The sequence below is a fragment of the Primulina tabacum genome, chromosome 10, assembly GCF_025594145.1.
Source record: "Primulina tabacum isolate GXHZ01 chromosome 10, ASM2559414v2, whole genome shotgun sequence".
NCBI lineage: Eukaryota > Viridiplantae > Streptophyta > Magnoliopsida > Lamiales > Gesneriaceae > Primulina > Primulina tabacum.
Window position 1 is genome coordinate 36813836 of NC_134559.1, and position 17932 is coordinate 36831767.

At 43.2% G+C, this 17932-nt stretch overlaps 18 non-coding genes and 4 pseudogenes across 18 annotated transcripts; all 22 read left to right on the top strand.

The window, feature by feature from the left end:
- The first annotated feature begins 66 nt into the window (after positions 1 to 66).
- On the top strand, positions 67 to 184 carry LOC142515452 (5S ribosomal RNA). The gene has a single exon (XR_012811297.1). It is a non-coding gene; the product is annotated as a 5S ribosomal RNA (ribosomal RNA).
- A 681-nt stretch (positions 185 to 865) lies between these two features.
- LOC142509882 (5S ribosomal RNA) lies at positions 866 to 984 on the top strand. Its single transcript, XR_012808028.1, has one exon. It is a non-coding gene; the product is annotated as a 5S ribosomal RNA (ribosomal RNA).
- A 681-nt stretch (positions 985 to 1665) lies between these two features.
- On the top strand, positions 1666 to 1784 carry LOC142506674 (5S ribosomal RNA). Its single transcript, XR_012804958.1, has one exon. It is a non-coding gene; the product is annotated as a 5S ribosomal RNA (ribosomal RNA).
- Positions 1785 to 2467: 683 nt separating this feature from the next.
- On the top strand, positions 2468 to 2585 carry LOC142509365 (5S ribosomal RNA). The gene has a single exon (XR_012807542.1). It is a non-coding gene; the product is annotated as a 5S ribosomal RNA (ribosomal RNA).
- A 681-nt stretch (positions 2586 to 3266) lies between these two features.
- On the top strand, positions 3267 to 3385 carry LOC142517540 (5S ribosomal RNA). The gene has a single exon (XR_012813281.1). It is a non-coding gene; the product is annotated as a 5S ribosomal RNA (ribosomal RNA).
- A 679-nt stretch (positions 3386 to 4064) lies between these two features.
- On the top strand, positions 4065 to 4183 carry LOC142507540 (5S ribosomal RNA). Its single transcript, XR_012805795.1, has one exon. It is a non-coding gene; the product is annotated as a 5S ribosomal RNA (ribosomal RNA).
- Positions 4184 to 4864: 681 nt separating this feature from the next.
- On the top strand, positions 4865 to 4983 carry LOC142515837 (5S ribosomal RNA). Its single transcript, XR_012811660.1, has one exon. It is a non-coding gene; the product is annotated as a 5S ribosomal RNA (ribosomal RNA).
- A 680-nt stretch (positions 4984 to 5663) lies between these two features.
- Positions 5664 to 5782, top strand: LOC142513786 (5S ribosomal RNA). The gene has a single exon (XR_012809714.1). It is a non-coding gene; the product is annotated as a 5S ribosomal RNA (ribosomal RNA).
- Positions 5783 to 6463: 681 nt separating this feature from the next.
- Positions 6464 to 6582, top strand: LOC142507136 (5S ribosomal RNA). The gene has a single exon (XR_012805399.1). It is a non-coding gene; the product is annotated as a 5S ribosomal RNA (ribosomal RNA).
- Positions 6583 to 7261: 679 nt separating this feature from the next.
- Positions 7262 to 7380, top strand: LOC142513220 (5S ribosomal RNA). Its single transcript, XR_012809179.1, has one exon. It is a non-coding gene; the product is annotated as a 5S ribosomal RNA (ribosomal RNA).
- Positions 7381 to 8061: 681 nt separating this feature from the next.
- Positions 8062 to 8179, top strand: LOC142512255 (5S ribosomal RNA; annotated as a pseudogene).
- Positions 8180 to 8784: 605 nt separating this feature from the next.
- Positions 8785 to 8903, top strand: LOC142510447 (5S ribosomal RNA). The gene has a single exon (XR_012808557.1). It is a non-coding gene; the product is annotated as a 5S ribosomal RNA (ribosomal RNA).
- Positions 8904 to 9584: 681 nt separating this feature from the next.
- On the top strand, positions 9585 to 9703 carry LOC142508537 (5S ribosomal RNA). Its single transcript, XR_012806745.1, has one exon. It is a non-coding gene; the product is annotated as a 5S ribosomal RNA (ribosomal RNA).
- A 597-nt stretch (positions 9704 to 10300) lies between these two features.
- Positions 10301 to 10418, top strand: LOC142511624 (5S ribosomal RNA; annotated as a pseudogene).
- Positions 10419 to 10996: 578 nt separating this feature from the next.
- On the top strand, positions 10997 to 11115 carry LOC142513478 (5S ribosomal RNA). Its single transcript, XR_012809422.1, has one exon. It is a non-coding gene; the product is annotated as a 5S ribosomal RNA (ribosomal RNA).
- Positions 11116 to 11794: 679 nt separating this feature from the next.
- LOC142510698 (5S ribosomal RNA) lies at positions 11795 to 11913 on the top strand (annotated as a pseudogene).
- A 686-nt stretch (positions 11914 to 12599) lies between these two features.
- On the top strand, positions 12600 to 12718 carry LOC142514758 (5S ribosomal RNA). The gene has a single exon (XR_012810636.1). It is a non-coding gene; the product is annotated as a 5S ribosomal RNA (ribosomal RNA).
- An 814-nt stretch (positions 12719 to 13532) lies between these two features.
- LOC142512331 (5S ribosomal RNA) lies at positions 13533 to 13648 on the top strand (annotated as a pseudogene).
- Positions 13649 to 14332: 684 nt separating this feature from the next.
- On the top strand, positions 14333 to 14451 carry LOC142507667 (5S ribosomal RNA). Its single transcript, XR_012805918.1, has one exon. It is a non-coding gene; the product is annotated as a 5S ribosomal RNA (ribosomal RNA).
- A 1077-nt stretch (positions 14452 to 15528) lies between these two features.
- On the top strand, positions 15529 to 15647 carry LOC142514687 (5S ribosomal RNA). Its single transcript, XR_012810570.1, has one exon. It is a non-coding gene; the product is annotated as a 5S ribosomal RNA (ribosomal RNA).
- Positions 15648 to 16330: 683 nt separating this feature from the next.
- Positions 16331 to 16449, top strand: LOC142517537 (5S ribosomal RNA). The gene has a single exon (XR_012813279.1). It is a non-coding gene; the product is annotated as a 5S ribosomal RNA (ribosomal RNA).
- A 683-nt stretch (positions 16450 to 17132) lies between these two features.
- Positions 17133 to 17251, top strand: LOC142515766 (5S ribosomal RNA). The gene has a single exon (XR_012811593.1). It is a non-coding gene; the product is annotated as a 5S ribosomal RNA (ribosomal RNA).
- Positions 17252 to 17932: the final 681 nt, after the last annotated feature.

Here is a 17932-nt window from a genome sequence, read left to right on the forward strand (position 1 = left end):
GTTGTCCATCGCCGCCCGTTCCACACGTACTCGAGGGATATAAGAATGAACATTCAACTCAATGTCTGGTGCGATCATACCAGCACTAATGCACCGGATCCCATCAGAACTCCGAAGTTAAGCGTGCTTGGGCGAGAGCAGTATTAGGATGGTTGACCCCTGGGAAGTCCTCGTGTTGCACCCCTTTTCGTGTTTTTCTATTTTTGATTACTTGTTGACATATGATTTTCGGCTCAAATCACTTGAATCTCGATCATGACCAGATAAGACATGTGAAATCAACGTAGCTCGAACATTGCCGGATTTGGACAAAATTGTAGCCTAATTTGATTGTAAACGGGCAAACGAACGAGACTTTTTACTCTGCAATGAGCTGGCGAGATTTTAGCCGAATTTCTTCTCTAAAACCCTCTAATTTGCTATTTTTCGCTTCTGTTAAGCTTTCATTTCCTCGAGAAATCCGCTTTGGAAGTCCAAAATTTATTCCGGTTCCATTTTATTTTATCCCAGGCATAATAATAGCTTTACATTCGCTATTTTCTTATTCTTATTTTTTTTCTGTTTTCTTGGAATACTTAGCGATTTTTGTTGTCGTGAGCCGGTTCTATGCAGAAGGGTATTACGTAGATTACTCCGGAGACGTTTAACTCATTAAAAACAATTATTTCGACTGTTTTATCCATAATTTACGTAAGCGGTCGTGACACGAGTACTTCCAAGGGAGGTTACCCATCCTAGCTTTCCCATCGCACTAGAACGCTAAACTTCATGGTTCTGATTAGGCGAGAGCAGTGCCTCGTGTTGTCCATCGTCGCTTTCTCCACACGTACTCTTGGAATATAAGAATAAACATCCACTCAATGTCGGGTGCGATCATACCAACACTAATTCACCGGATCCCATCAGAACTCCAAAGTTAAGCGTGCTTGGGTGAGAGCAGTACTAGGATAGGTGACCCCCAGGGAACTCCTCGTGTTGCACCAATTTTCGTGTTTTTCTATTTTTGATTACTTGTTGACAGACGATTTTCGGCTCAAATAATCTGAATCTCGATCGGGACAAGATAAGACATGTGAAATCAACGTAGGTCGGACAATGCCGGATTTGGACAAAATTGTAGCCTAATTTAATTGTAAACGGGCAAACGAACGAGACTCATTCCTCCGCAATGAGCTGACGAGATTTTAGCCGAATTCCTTCTCTAAGGCCCTCTAATTTGCGATTTTCCGCTTCGGTTAACTTCCGTTTCCTCGAGAAATCCGCTTAGGAAGTTCGAAATTCAATTTCGGTTCCACTTTATCGTATCCCAGGCATAATAAAAGCTTTACATTCGCTTTTTTCTTCTTTTTATTTTTTTCCTATTTTCTGGGAACATTTAGCGATTTTTGTTGTCGTGAGCCGGTCTGTGCGGAAGGGTATGACCCAGATTACTCCAGAGACGGGTAACTCATTAAAAACAATTATTTCGAATTTTTTATCCATAATTTATGTAAACGGTCGCGACACGAGGTCTTCCCAGGGAGGTCACCCATCCTAGCTCTGCCATTGCGCCAGAACGCTTAACTTCATGGTTCTGATTGGGCGAGAGCAGTGCCGCGTGTTGTCCATCGCCGCCCGCTCCACACGTACTCGAGGGATATAAGAATAAACATCCCACTCAATGTCGGGTGCGATCATACCAGCATTAATGCACCGGATCCCATCAGAACTCCGAAATTAAGCGTGCTTGAACGAGAGCAGTTCTAGGGTGGGTGACCCCCTGGGAAGTTCTCGTGTTGCACCCTTTTTCGTGTTTTTCTATTTTTGATTACTTGTTGACAGACGATTTTCGGCTCAAATCATATGAATCTCGATCGGGACCTGATAAGACATGTGAAATCAACGTAGCTCGGGCACTGCCGGATTCGGACAAAATTGTAGTCTAATTTGATTGTAAACGGGCAAACGAACGAGGCTCATTACTCCGCAATGAGCTTGCGAGATTTTAACCTAATTCCTTCTCTAAGACCCTCTAATTTGCGATTTTCCACTTCTGTTAACCTTCCGTTTCCTCGAGAAATCCGCTTAGGAAGTTCGAAATTCGATTTCGGTTCCACTTTATCGCAACCCATGCATAAGAAAAACTTTACATTCGCTATTTTCTTCTTCTTATTTTTTTCCTATTTTCTGGGAACATTAAGCGATTTTTGTTGTCGTGAGCCGGTTCTGTGCCGAAGAGTATGACCCAGATTACTCCGGAGACAGTTAACTAATTAAAAACAATTATGTCGACTGTTTTATCCATAATTTACGTAAACGGTCACGACCCGAGGACTTTCACGGGAGGTCACCCATCCTAGCTCTGCCATCGCGCCAGAACACTTAACTTCATGGTTCCGATTGGGCAAAAGCAGTGCCGCGTGTTGTCCATCGCCGCCCGTTCCACACGTACTCGAGGGATATAAGAATGAACATTCAACTCAATGTCTGGTACGATCATACTAGCACTAATGCGCCGGATCCCATCAGAACTCCGAAGTTAAGCGTGCTTGGGCGAGAGCAATACTAGGATGGTTGACCCCTGGGAAGTCCTCGTGTTGCACCTCTTTTCGTGTTTTTCTATTTTTTATTACTTGTTGACAGATGATTTTCGGCTCAAATCACTTGAATTTCGATCAGGACCAGATAAGACATGTGAAATCAACGTAGCTCGAACATTACCGGATTTGGACAAAATTGTAGCCTAATTTGATTGTAAACAGGCAAACGAACGAGACTTTTTACTCCGCAATGAGCTGGCGAGATTTTAGCCGAATTTCTTCTCTAAAACCCTCTAATTTGCGATTTTCCGCTTCTGTTAAGCTTTCGTTTCCTCGAGAAATCCGCTTAGGAAGTCCGAAATTGATTCCGGTTCCATTTTATTTTATCCCAGGCATAATAATAGTTTTAAATTCGCTATTTTCTTCTTCTTATTTTTTTTCTGTTTTCTGGGAATACTTAGCGATTTTTGTTGTCGTGAGCCGGTTCTATGCAGAAAGGTATTACGTAGATTACTCCGGAGACGTTTAACTCATTAAAAACAATTATTTCGACTGTTTTATCCATAATTTACGTAAACGGTCGTGACACGAGTACTTCCCAGGGAGGTTACCCATCCTAGCTCTCCCATCGCACCAGAACGCTTAACATCATGGTTCTGATTAGGCGAGAGCAGTGCCGCGTGTTGTCCATCGTCGCTTTCTCCACACGTACTCTTGGGATATAAGAATAAACATCCACTCAATGTCGGGTGCGATCATACCAGCACTAATTCACCGGATCCCATCAGAACTCCAAAGTTAAGCGTGCTTGGGCGAGAGCATTACTAGGATAGGTGACCCCCAGGGAACTCCTCGTGTTGCACCCCTTTTCGTGTTTTTCTATTTTTGATTACTTGTTGACAGACGATTTTCGGCTCAAATAATCTGAATCTCGATCGGGACCAGATAAGACATGTGAAATCAACGTAGGTCGGACACTGCCGGATTTGGACAAAATTGTAGCCTAATTTGATTGTAAACGGGCAAACGAACAAGACTCATTGCTCCGCAATAAGTTGACGAGATTTTAAGCCGAATTCCTTCTCTAAGGCCCGCTAATTTGCGATTTTCCGCTTCTGTTAACTTCCGTTTCCTCGATAAATCCGCTTAGGAAGTTCGAAATTCGATTTCGGTTCCACTTTATCGTATCCCAGGCATAATAAAAGCTTTACATTCGCTTTTTTCTTCTTTTTATTTTTTTCCTATTTTCTGGGAACATTTAGCGATTGTTGTCGTGAGCCGGTCTGTGCGGAAGGGTATGACCCAGATTACTCCGGAGACGGGTAACTCATTAAAAACAATTATTTCGAATGTTTTATCCATAATTTATGTAAACGGTTGCGACACGAGGTCTTCCCAGGGAGGTCACCCATCCTAGCTCTGCCATCGCACCAGAACGCTTAACTTCATGGTTCTGATTGGGCGAGAGCAGTGCCGCGTGTTGTCCATCGCCGCCCGCTCCACACGTACTCGAGGGATATAAGAATAAACATCCCACTCAATGTCGGGTGCGATCATTCCCGCACTAATGCAGCAGATCCCATCAGAACTCCGAAGTTAAGCTTGCTTGGGCGAGAGCTGTACTAGGATGGGTGACCCCCTGGGAAATCCTCGTGTTGCACCCTTTTTCGTGTTTTTCTATTTTTGATTACTTGTTGACAGATGATTTTCGGCTCAAATCACTTGAATCTCGATCGGGACCAGATAAGACATGTGAAATCAACGTAGCTCGAACATTGCCGGATTTGGACAAAATTGTAGCCTAATTTGGTTGTAAACGAGCAAACGAACGAGACTTATTACTCCGCAATGAGCTGGCGAGATTTTAGCCGAATTTCTTCTCTAAAACCCTCTAATTTGCGATTTTCCGCTTCTGTTAAGCTTTCGTTTCCTCGAGAAATCCGCTTAGGAAGTCCGAAATTGATTCCGGTTCCATTTTATTTTATCTCAGGCATAATAATAGCTTTACATTCGCTATTTTCCTCTTCTTATTTTTTTCTATTTTATGGGAATACTTAGCGATTTTTGTTGTCGTGAGCCGGTTCTGTGCGGAAGGGTATGACGCAGATTACTCCGGAGACGGTTAACTCATTAAAAACAATTATTTCGAATGTTTTATCCATAATTTATGTAAACGGTCGCGACACGAGGTCTTCCCAAGAAGATCACCCATCCTAGCTCTGCCATCGCGCCAGAATGCTTAACTTCATGGTTCTGATTGGGCGAGAGCAGTGCCGCGTGTTGTCCATCTCCGCCCGCTCCACACGTACGCGAGGCATATAAGAATAAAAATCCCACTCAATGTGGGGTGCGATCATACCAGCACTAATGCACCGGATCCCATCAGAACTCCGAAGTTAAGCGTGCTTGGGCGAGACCAGTACTAGGATAGGTGACCCCCAGGGAACTCCTCATGTTGCACCCCTTTTCGTGTTTTTCTATTTTTGATTACTTGTTGACAGACGATTTTTGGCTCAAATAATCTGAATCTCTATCGGGACCTGATAAGACATGTGAAATAAACGTAGCTCGGGCACTGCAGGATTCGGACAAAATTGTAGCCTAATTTGATTGTAAACGGGCAAACGAACGAGACTCATTACTCTGCAATGAGCTTGCGAGATTTTAACCAAATTCCTTCTCTAAGACCCTCTAATTTGCGATTTTCCGCTTCTGTTAAGCTTTCGTTTCCTCGAGAAATCCGCTTAGGAAGTCCGAATTTGATTCCGGTTCCATTTTATTTTATCTCAGGCATAATAATAGCTTTACATTCGCTATTTTCCTCTTCTTATTTTTTCTATTTTATGGGAATACTTAGCGATTTTTGTTGTCGTGAGCCGGTTCTGTGCGGAAGGGTATGACGCAGATTACTCCGGAGACGGTTAACTCATTAAAAACAATTATTTCGAATGTTTTATCCATAATTTATGTAAACGGTCGCGACACGAGGTCTTCCCAAGGAGATCACCCATCCTAGCTCTGCCATCGCGCCAGAATGCTTAACTTCATGGTTCTGATTGGGCGAGAGCAGTGCCGCGTGTTGTCCATCTCCGCCCGCTCCACACGTACGCGAGGCATATAAGAATAAAAATCCCACTCAATGTGGGGTGCGATCATACCAGCACTAATGCACCGGATCCCATCAGAACTCCGAAGTTAAGCGTGCTTGGGCGAGACCAGTACTAGGATAGGTGACCCCCAGGGAACTCCTCGTGTTGCACCCCTTTTCGTGTTTTTCTATTTTTGATTACTTGTTGACAGACGATTTTTGGCTCAAATAATCTGAATCTCTATCGGGACCTGATAAGACATGTGAAATCAACGTAGCTCGGGCACTGCAGGATTCGGACAAAATTGTAGCCTAATTTGATTGTAAACGGGCAAACGAACGAGACTCATTACTCCGCAATGAGCTGGCGAGATTTTAGCCGAATTACTTCTCTAAGGCCCTCTAATTTGCGATTTTCCGCTTCTGTTAACTTCCGTTTCCTCGAGAAATCCGCTTAGGAAGTTCGAAATTCGATTTCGGTTCCACTTTATCGTATCCCATGCATAATAAAAGCTTTACATTCGCTATTTTCTTCTTCTTGTTTTTTTCCTATTTTCTGGGAACATTTAGAGATGTTTGTTGTCGTGAGCCGGTTCTGTGCGGAAGAGTATGACCCAAATTACTCCGGAGACGGTTAACTCATTAAAAACAATTATTTCGAATGTTTTATCCATAATTTATGTAAACGGTCGCGACACGAGGTCTTCCCAGGGAGGTCACCCATCCTAGCTCTGCCATCGCGCCAGAATGCTTAACTTCATGGCTCATTTGGGCGAGAGCAGTGCCGCGTGTTGTCCATCGCCGCCCGCTACACACGTACGTGACGCATAAAAGAATAAAAATCCCACTCAATGTTGGGTGTGATCCTACCAGCACTAATGCACCGGATCCCATCAGAACTCCGAAGTTAAGCGTGCTTGGGCGAGACCAGTACTAAGATGGGTGATCCCCTGGTAAGTCCTCGTGTTGCTCCCCTTTTCGTGTTTTTCTATTTTTGATTACTAGTTGACAGATGATTTTCGGCTCAAATAATCTGAATCTCGATCGGGACCAGATAAGACATGTGAAATCAACGTAGCTCGGGCACTGCCGGATTTGGACAAAATTGTAGGCTAATTTGATTGTAAACGGGCAAACGAACGAGACTCATTACTCCGCAATGAGATGGCGATAGTTTAGCCGAATTCCTTCTCTAAGACCCTCTAATTTGCGATATACTGCTTCTGTTAAGCTTTCGTTTACTCGAGAGATCCGCTTAGGAAGTTCGAAATTCGATTCCGGTTCCACTTTATCGTATCTCAGGATTAATAATAGCTTTACATTCGCTATTACCTTCTTATTTTTTTCCTATTTTCTGGCAAAATTTAGAGATTTTTGTTGTCGTGAGCCGGTTTTGGGCAGAAGGATATGACGCAGATTACTCTGCAGACGGTTAACTCATTAAAAACAATTATTTCAACTGTTTTAGCCATAATTTACGTAAACCGTCGCGACACAAGGACTTTCCAGGGATGTCACCCATCCTAGCTCTACCATCGCGCCAGAACGCCTAACTTCTTGGTTCTGATTGGGCGAGAGCAGTGCCGCGTATTTTCCATCGCCGCCCGCTCCACACGTACTCGAGGGATATAAGAATAAACATCCACTCAATGTCCGGTGCGATCATACCAGCACTAATGCACCGGATCCCATCAGAACTCCGAAGTAAAGCGTGCTTGGGCGAGAGCAGTACTAGGGTGGGTGACCCCCTGGGAAGTCCTCGTGTTGCACCTCTTTTCGTGTTTTTCTATTTTTGATTACTTGTTGACAGACGATTTTCGGCTCAAATCATCTGAATCTCGATTGGGACTAGATAAGACATGTGAAATCAACGTCGCTCGGGCACTGCCGGATTTGGAAAAATTGTAGCCTAATTTGATTGTAAACGGGCAAACGAACGAGACTCATTATTCCGCAATGAGCTGGCGAGATTTTAGCTGAATTCCTTCTCTAAGACCCTCTAATTTGCGATTTTCCGCTTCTTTTAAGCTTCTGTTTCCTCGAGAAATCTGCTAAGGAAGTCCGAAATTTGATTATGGTTCCATTTTATCGTATTTCAGGCATAATAATAGCTTTACATTCGCTATTTTCTTCTTCTTATTTTTTTCCTATTTCTGGGAACATTTATCGATTTTTGTTGTCGTGAGCCGGTTCTGTGCGGAAGGGTATGACGCAGATTACTCCGGAGACGGTTAACTCATCAAGAACAATTATTTCGACTGTTTTATCCATAATTTATGTAAACAATCGCGACACGAGGACTTCCCAAGGAGGTCACCCATCCTAGTTCTGCCTTCGCGCCAGAACGCTTAACTTCAAGGTTCTGATTGGGCGAGAGCAGTGCCGCGTGTTGTCCATCGCCGCCCGCTCCACACGTACGCTAGGCATATAAGAATAAAAATCCCACTCAATGTCGGGTGTGATCATACAAGCACTAATGCACCGAATCCCATCATAACTCCGAAGTTAAGCGTGTTGGGCGAGACCAGTACTAGGATGGGTGACTCCCTGAGAAATCCTCGTATTGCACCTCTTTTCGTGTTTTTCTATTTTTGATTACTTGTTGACAGACGATTTTCGGCTCAAATCATCTGAATCTCGATCGGGACCAGATAAGACGTGAAATCAACGTAGCTCAGGCACTGCCGGATTTGGACAAAATTGTAACCTAACTTGATTGTAAACGGGCAAACGAATGAGACTCATTATTCCGCAATGAGCTGGCGAGATTTTAGCTAAATTCCTTCTCTAATACCCTCTAATTTACGATTTTCTGCTTCTGTTAATCTTCCGTTTCATCGAGATATCCGCTTAGGAAGTCCGAAATTCGATTCAGGTTCCATTTTATCGTATCCTAGGAATATTAATAACTTTCTATTCGCTATTTTCTTCTTCTTAATTATTTTTCTATTTTCTGGGAACATTTAGCATATTTTGTTGTTGTGAGCCGGTTCTGTGCGGAAGGTTATGACGCAGATTATTCTGGAGATGGTTAACTCATTAAAACAATTATTTCGACTGTTTTCTCTTTAATTTACGTAAACGGTCACGACACGAGTACTTCCCAAGGAGGTCACCCATCGCCGCCCGCTCCACACGTACTCGAGGGATATAAGAATAAACATCCCACTCAATGTCGGGTGCGATCATACCATCACTAATTCACCGGATCCCATCAGAACTACGAAGTTAAGCGTGCTTGGGCGAGAGCTATACTAGGATGGGTGACCCACTGGGAAATCCTCGTGTTGCTCCCTTTTTAGTGTTTTTCTTTTGTTGATTACTTGTTGACAGACGATTTTCGGCTCTAATAATCTGAATCTTTTTCGGGACCAGATAAGACATGTGAAATCAACGCAGCTCGAGCACTGCCGGATTTGGACAAAATTGTAGGTTAATTTGATTGTAAACGGGCAAAAGAACGAGACTCATTCTACGCAATGAGCTGGCGAGATTTTAGCCGAATTCCTTCTCTAAGACCCTCTAATTTGCGATTTTCCGCTTCTGTTAAGCTTCCGTTTCCTCGAGAAATCCGCTTAGGAAGTCTGAAATTCAATTCTGGTTCCATTTTATCGTATCCCAAGCATAATAATAGCTTTACATTCCCTATTTTCTTCTTCTTATTTTTTTTGTATTTTCTGGGCACATTTGGCGATTTTTGTTGTCATGAGCCTGTTCTGAGCAGAAGGGTATTACGTAGATTACTCCGTAGACGGTTAACCCATTAAAAACAATTATTTCGACTGTTTTATCCATAATTTACGTAAACGATCACGACACAAGGACTTCCCAGGGAGGTCACACATCCTAGCTCTGCCATCGCGCCAGAACGCTTAACTTCATGGTTCTGATTGGGCAAGAGCAGTGCTGCGTGTTGCCCATCGCCGCCCACTCCACACGTAGTCGAGGGATATAAGAATAAACATCCCTCTCAATGTCGGTGCTATCATTCCAGCACTAATGCACCGGATCCCATCAGAACTTCGAAGTTAAGCGTGCTTGGGCGAGAGCAGTACTAGGATGGGTGACTCCCTGGGAAGTCCTGGTGTTGCATCTCTTTTTGTGTTTTTCTATTTTTGATTGATTACTTGTTGACAGACGATTTTCGGCTCAAATCATCTGAATCTCGATCGAGACCAGATAAGACATGTGAAATAACACTAGCTCGGTCACTGCGGGATTTGGACAAAATTGTAGCCTAATTTGATTGTAAACGGGCAAACGAACGAGACTCATTACTCCGCAACGAGCTGGCGAGATTTTAGCCGAATTCCTTCTCTATGACCCTCTAATTTGCGATTTTCCGCTTCTGTTAAGATTCCGTTTCCTCGAGAAATCCGCTTAGGAAGTTCGAAATTCGATTCCGGTTCCATTTTATCGTCTCTCTGGCATAATAATAGCTTTACATTTGCTATTTTCTTCTTCTTATTTTTTTTTTCTATTTTCTGGGAACATTTAGCGATTTTTGTTGTCGTAAGCCGGTTCTGTGCGGAAGGGCATTACGTAGATTAATCCGGAGACGGTTAGCTCTGCCATCGCGCCAGAACGCATAACTTCATGGTTCTGATTGGGCGAGAGCAGTGCTGCGTGTTGTCCATCGCCGTCCGCTCCACACGTACTCGAGGATATAAGAATAAAAATCCCACTCAATGTCGGGTGCGATCATACCAGCACTAATGCACCGGATCCCATCAAAACTCCGAAATTAAGCGTGCTTGGGCGAGAGCAGTACCAGGATGGGTGGCCCCCTGGGAAGTCCTCGTGTGAAATCAACGTAGCTCGGGCATTGCCAGATTTGGACAAAATTGTAGCCTAATTTAATTGTAAACGGGCAAACGAACGAGATTCATTCCTCCGCAATGAGATGGCGTGATTTTAGCCGAATTTCTTCTCTAAGACTCTCTAATTTGCTATTTTCCGCTCCTGTTAAGCTTTCGTTTCCTCGAGATATCCGCTTAGGAAGTCCGAAATTTGATTCTGGTTCCTTTTTATCGTATCCCAAGCATAATAATAGCTTTACATTCTCTATTTTCTTCTTCTTATTTTTTTTCTATTTTCTGGGAACATTTAGCAATTTTTGTTATCGTGAGCCGGTTTTGAGCAGAAGGGTATTACGACGATTACTCCGGAGACGGTTAACTCATTAAAAACAATTATTTCGACTGTTTTATCCATAATGTACGAATGACACGAGGACTTCCCAGGGAGGTCACCCATCCTAGCTCTGCCATCGCGCTAGAACCCTAAACTTCAAGGGTCTGATTGGGCGAGAGCAGTGCCGCATGTTGTCCATCGCTGCCCGCTCCACACGTACTCGAAGGATATAAGAATAAACATCCCACTAAATGTCGGGTGCGATCATACCAGCACTAATGCACCGGATCCCATCAGAACTCCGAAGTAAAGCGTGCTTGGACGAGAGCAGTACTAGGATGGGTGACTCCCTGGGAAGTCCTCGTGTTGCACCCCTTTTCGTGTTTTTATATTTTTGATTACTTGTTGACAGACGATTTTTGGCTCAAATCATCTGAATCTCGATCGGGATCAGATAAGACATATGAAATCAACGTAGCTCGGGCAATGCCGGATTTGGACAAAATTGTAGCCTTATTTGATTGTAAACGGGCAAACGAACGAGACTCATTACTTCGCAATGAGCTGGCGAGATTTTAACGGAATTCCTTCTCTAAGACTCTCTAATTTGCGATTTTCCGCTTTTGTTAAGATTCCGTTTCTTCGAGAAATCCGCTTAGGAAGTTCGAAATTCGATTTCGGTTCCATTTTATCAGATCCAGGCATAATAACAGCTTTACATTCGCTATTTTATTCTTCTTATTTTTTTTATTTTCTGGGAACATTAACGATTTTTGTTGTCGTGAGCATGTTCTGTGCGGAAGGGTATTACGTAGATTACTCCGGAGACGGTTAACTCACTAAAAACAATTATTTCGACTATTTTATCCTTAATTCACGTAAACGGTTGCGACACGAGGACTTCCCAGGGAGGTCACCTATCCTAACTCTACCATCGCGCCAGAACGCTTAACTTCATGGTTCTGATTGGGCGAGAGCAGTGCCGCGTGTTGTCCATCGTCGCCCGCTCCACACGTACTCGGGGGATATAAAAATAAACATCCCACTCAATGTCGGGTGCGATCATACCAGCACTAATGCACCGGATCCCATCAGAATTCCGAAGTTATGCGTGCTTGGTCGAGAGCATTACTATGATGGGTGACCCCCTGGGAAGTCCTCGTGTTAAACCCCTTTTCGTGTTTTTCTATTTTTGATTACTTGTTGACAGACGATTTTCGGCTCAAATTATCTGAATCTCGATCGGGATCAGATAAGACATGTGAAATCAACGTAGCTCGGGCACTGCCGGATATGGACAAAATTGTAGCCTAATTTGTTTGTAAATGGGCAAACGAACGAGACTCATCACTCCGCAACGAGGTGGCGAGATTTTAGCCGAATTCCTTCTCTAAGACCCTCTAATTTGCGATTTTCCGCAATCTGTGAAGCTTCCGTTTTCTCGAGAAATCCGGTTAGGAAGTTCGAAATTCGATTCCGGTTCCATTTTATCGTATCCTAGGCATAATAATAGCTTTACATTCGCTATTTTCTTCTTCATATTTTTTTTTCTATTTTCTCGAAACATTTAGCAATTTTTGTTGTCGTGAGCTGGTTCTGTTCTGAAGGGTTTGACGCAGATTACTCCGGAGACGGTTAACTCATTAAAAACAATTATTTCGAATGCTTTTATCCATAATTCACGTAAATGATTGCGACATGAGGACTTTCCAGGGAGGTCACCCATCCTAGCTCTGCCATCGCACCAAAACGCTTAACTTCATGGTTCTGATTGGGCGAGAGCAATGCCGCGTTTTGTTTATCGCCGTCCGCTCCACACGTACTCGGGGGATATAAGAATAAACATCCCACTCAATGTTGGGTGCAATCATACCAGCCCTAATACACCGGATCCCATCAGAACTCCGAAGTTAAGCGTGCTTAGGCGAGAGCAGTACTAGGATGGGTAACCCCCTGGGAAGTCCTCGTGTTGCACCCCTTTCCGTGTTTTTCAATTTTTGATTACATGTTGACAAACGCTTTTCGGTTCAAATCATCTGAATCTCGATTAAGATAAGATAAGACATGTGAAATCAACGTAGCTCGGGCACTGCCGGATTTGGACAAATTGTAGGCTAATTTTATTGTAAACGGGCAAACGGACGAGACTCATTACTACGCAAATCATATGAATCTCGATCGGAACCAGATAAGACTTGTGAAATGAAAGTAGCTCGGGCACTGCCGGATTTGGACAAAATTGTAGTCTAATTTGATTGTAAACGGGCAAACGGAGGAGACTCATTACTACGCAATGAGCTGACGAGATTTTAGCCGAATTACTTCTCTAAAACCTTCTAATTTGCGATTTAACGCTTCTGTTATGCTTTCGTTTCCTCGAGAAATCCACTTAGGAATTCGAAATTCGATTTCGGTTCCATTTTATCGTATCCCAGGCATAATAACAGCTTTACATTCGCTATTTTATTCTTCTTATTTTTTTTTCTATTTTCTGGGAACATTTAGCGATTTTTGTTGTCGTGAGCCGGTTATGTGCGGAAGTGTATGACGCAGATTACTCCGGAGACGGTTAACTCATCAAAAACAATTATTTCGACTGTTTTAACCATAATTTACGTAAATGGTCGCGACACGAGGACTTCCAGGGGAGGTCACCCATCCTAGCTCTGCCATCGCGCCAGAACGCTTAACTTCATGGTTCTGATTGGGCGAGAGCAGTGCCGCGTGTTGTCCATCGCCGCCCGCTCCAAACGTACTCGAGGGATATAAGAATAAATATCTCACTCAATGTCTGTTGCGATAATACCAGCACTAATACAACGGCTCCCATCAGAACTCCGAAGTTAAGCGTGCTTGGGCAAGAGCAGTACTAGGATGGGTGACCTCCTGTGATGTCCTGTTGCACCCCTTCTCGTGTTTTTCTATTTTTGATTACTTGTTGACAGACAATTTTCGGCTTAAATCATCTGACTCTCGATCAGGACCAGATAAGACGTGAAATCAACGTATCTCGGGTACTTGCCGGATTTGGACAAAATTGTTTCCTAATTTGATTGAAAACGGGCAAACGAACGAGACTCATTAATCCGCAATGAGGTGGCGAGATTTTAGCCGAATTTCTACTCTAAGACCCTCTAATTTGCGATTTTCCGCTTTTGTTAAGCTTCCGTTTCCTCGAGAAATCCGCTTAGGAAGTCCGAAATTCAATTTCGATTTCATTTTATCGTATCTCAAGCATAATAATAGCTTTACATTCGCTATTTTCTTATTCTTATTTTTTTTCTATTTTTTGGAAACAATTATGATTTTTGTTGTCGTAAGCCGGTTCTATGCGGAAGGATATGACGCAGATTACTCCGTAGACGGTTAACACATTAAAAATAAAAAAAATTTCGACTGTTTTAGCCATAATTTACGTAAACGGTCGCGACACGAGGACTTCCCAGGGCGGTCACCCATCCTAGCTCTGCCATCGCGCCAGAAATCTTAACTTCATGGTTCTGATTGGGCGAGAACAGTGCCACGTGTTGTCCATCGCCGCCCGCTCCACACGTACTTGAGGGATAAAAGAATAAACATCCCACTCAATGTCGGGTGCGATCATACCAGCAATAATACACCGGATCCCATCAGAAGTCCGAAGTTAAGCGTGCTTGGACGAGAGCAGTACTAGGATTGGTGACCCCCTGGGAAGTCCTCGTGTTGCACCTCTTTTTGTGTTTTTCTATTTTTGATTACTTGTTGATAGAAGATTTTTGGTTCAAATCATCTGACTCTCGATCAGGAACAGATAAGACATGTAAAATCAACGTAGCTCGGGCACTGCCGGATTTGGACAAAATTGTAGGCTAATTTGAGTGTAAACGAGCAAACGAACAAGACTCATTACTCTGCAATGAGCTGGTGAGATTTTAGCCGAATTCCTTCTCTAAGACACTCTAATTTGCGATTTTTCGCTTCTGTTAAGCTTCCGTTTCCTCGAGAAATCCGCTTAGGAAGTCCGAAATTCGATTCCGGTTCCATTTTATCGTATCCCAGGCATAATAATAGCTTTACATTCGCTATTTTCTTCTTCTTATTTTTTATATTTTCTAGGAACATTTAGGCATTTTTGTTGTCGTGAGCCGGTTCTGTGCGGAAGGATATGACTCAGATTACTCCGGAGACGGTTAACTCATTAAAAACAATTATTTCGACTGTTTCATCTGAATCTCGATCGAGACCAAATAAGACATGTGAAATCAACGTAACTCGAACACTGTCGGATTTGTACAAAATTGTAGCCTAATTTGATTGTAAACGGTCATAGCCGAATTCCTTCTCTAAGACCCTCTAATTTGCGATTTTCCGCTTCTGTTAAGCTTCCGTTTCCTCGAGAAATCCTCTTAGGAAGTCCGAAATTCGATTCCGGTTTCATTTTATCTTATCCCAGGCATAATAATAGCTTTGCATTCGCTATTTTCTTATTCTTATTTTTTTTCTATTTTATGGGAAAATTTAGCAATTTTTGTTGTCGTGAGCCGGTTCTGTGCGGAAGGGTATGACGTAGATTACTCCGGAGACGGTTAACTCATAAAAAACAATTATTTCGACTGTTTTATCCATAAATTACGTAAACGGTCGCGACACGAGGACTTCCCAGGGAGGTAACCCATCCTAGCTCTGCCATCGCGCAATAACGATTAACTTCATGGTTCTGATTGGGCGAGAGCAGTGCCGCGTGTTGTCCATCGCCGCCCGCTTCACACGTACTCGAGGGATATAAGAATAAACATCCCACTCAATGTCGGGTGCGATCATACCAGCACTAATGCATCGGATCCCATCAGAACTCCGAAGTTAAGCGTGCTTGGGCGAGAGCAGTACTAGGATTGGTGACCCCCTGGGAAGTCCTTGTGTTGCACCCCTTTTCGTGTTTTTCTATTTTTGATTACTTGTTGACAGAAGATTTTCGGCTCAAATCATCTGAATCTCGATCAGGACCAGAGAAGACTTGTGTAATCAACGTAGCTCGGGCATTGCCGGATTTGGAAAAAATTGTAGGCTAATTTAATTGTAAACGGGCAAACGAACGAGGCTCATTACTCCGCAATGAGCTAGCGAGATTTTAGCCGAATTCCTTCTCTAAGGCCCTCTAATTTGCGATTTTCCGCTTCTGTTAAACTTCCGTTTCCTTGAGAAATCCGCTTAGGAAGTCCGAAATTCGATTCCGGTTCCATTTTATCGTGTCCCAGGCATAATAATAGCTTTACATTCGCTATTTTCTTCTTCTTATTTTTTTTCTATTTTTTGGGAACATTTAGCGATTTTTGTTGTCGTGAGCTAGTTCTGTGCGGAAGGGTATGACGCAGAATACTCCGTAGACGATTAACTCATTAAAAACAATTATTTCGACTGTTTCAGCCACAATTTCCTTAAACGATCGCGACAGGAGGACTTCCCAGGGAGGTCACCCATCCTAGCTCTGCCATCGCGCCAGAACGCTTAACTTCATTGTTCTTATTGGGCGAGAGAAGTGCCGCGTGTTGTCTAATGCCGCCTTCTCCACACGTACTCGAGGGATATAAAAATAAACATCCCACTCAATGTCGGGTGCGATCATACCAGCACTAATGCATCGGCTTCCATCAAAACTCCGAAGTTAAGCGTGCTTGGGCAAGAGAAGTACTAGGATGGGTGACCCCCAGGGAAGTCCTCGTGTTGCACCCCTTTTCGTGTTTTTCTATTTTTGATTACTTGTTGACAGACGATTTTCGGCTCAAATCCTTTGTATCTCGATCAGGACCAGAGAAGACATGTGTAAGCAACGTAGCTCGGGCACTGTCGGATTTGGACAAAATTGTAGGCTAATTTGACTGTATACGGGAAAAACGAACGAGACTCATTACTCCGCAATAAGCTAGCGAGAATTTAGCCGAATTCCTTCTCTAAAACCCTCTAATTTGCAATTTTCCACTTCTATTAAGCTTCCGTTTCCTCGAAAAATCAGCTTAGGAAGTCCGAAATTCGATTCCGGTTTCATTTTATCGTATCACAGGCATAATAATAGCTTTACATTCGCTATTTTCTTCTTCTTATTTTTTTTCTACTTTCTGGGAACATTTAGCGATTTTTGTTGTCGTGAGCCGGTTCTGTAAAGAAGGGTATGACGCAGATTACTCCGGAGACGGTTAACTCATTAAAAACAATTATTTCGACTGTTTTATCCATAATTTACGTAAACGATCGCGACACGAGGACTTCCCATGGAGGTCACCCATCCTAGCTCTGCCATTGCGCCAGAACGCTTAACTTCATGGTTCTGATTGGGCGAGAGCAGTGCCGCGTGTTGTCCATCGTCGCCTTCTCCACACGTACTCTTGGGATATAAGAATAAACATCCACTCAATGTCCGGTGCGATCATACCAGCACTAATTCACCGGATCCCATCAGAATTCCGAAGTTAAGCGTGCTTGGGCGAGAGCAATACTAGGATGGGTGACCCCCTGGGAAGTCCTCGTGTTGCACCTCTTTTCGTGTTTTTCTATTTTTGATTACTTGTTGACAGACTATTTTCGGCTCAAATCATCTGAATCTCAATCGTGACCATATAAGACATGTGAAATCAACGTAGCTCGGGCACTGCGGATTTCGACAAAATTGTAGCCTAATTTGATTGTAAACGGGCAAACGAACGAGGCTCATTACTCCGCAATGAGCTGGCGAGATTTTAGCCGAATTTCTTCTCTAAGACCCTCTAATTTGATATTTTCCGCTTCTGTTAAGCTTCTGTTTCCTCGAGAAATCCTCTTAGTAAGTTCGAAATTCGATTTCGGTTCCACTTTATCGTATCCCAGGCATAATAAAAACTTTACATTCGCTATTTTCTTCATCTTACTTTTTTCCTATTTTCTGGGAACATTTATCGATATTTGTTGTCGTGAGCCGGTTCTGTGCGAAAGGGTATGACGCAGATTACTCCGGAGACGGTTAACTCATTAAAAACAATTATTTCGACTGTTTTATCCATAATTTACGTAAACGATCGCGACACGGGGACTTCCCAGGGAGGTCACCCATCCTAGATCCGCAATCGCGCAATAACGATTAACTTCATGGTTCTGATTGGGCGAGAGCAGTGCCGCGTGTTGTCCATCGCCGCCAGCTCCACACGTACTCGTGGGATATAAGAATAAACATCCCACTCAATGT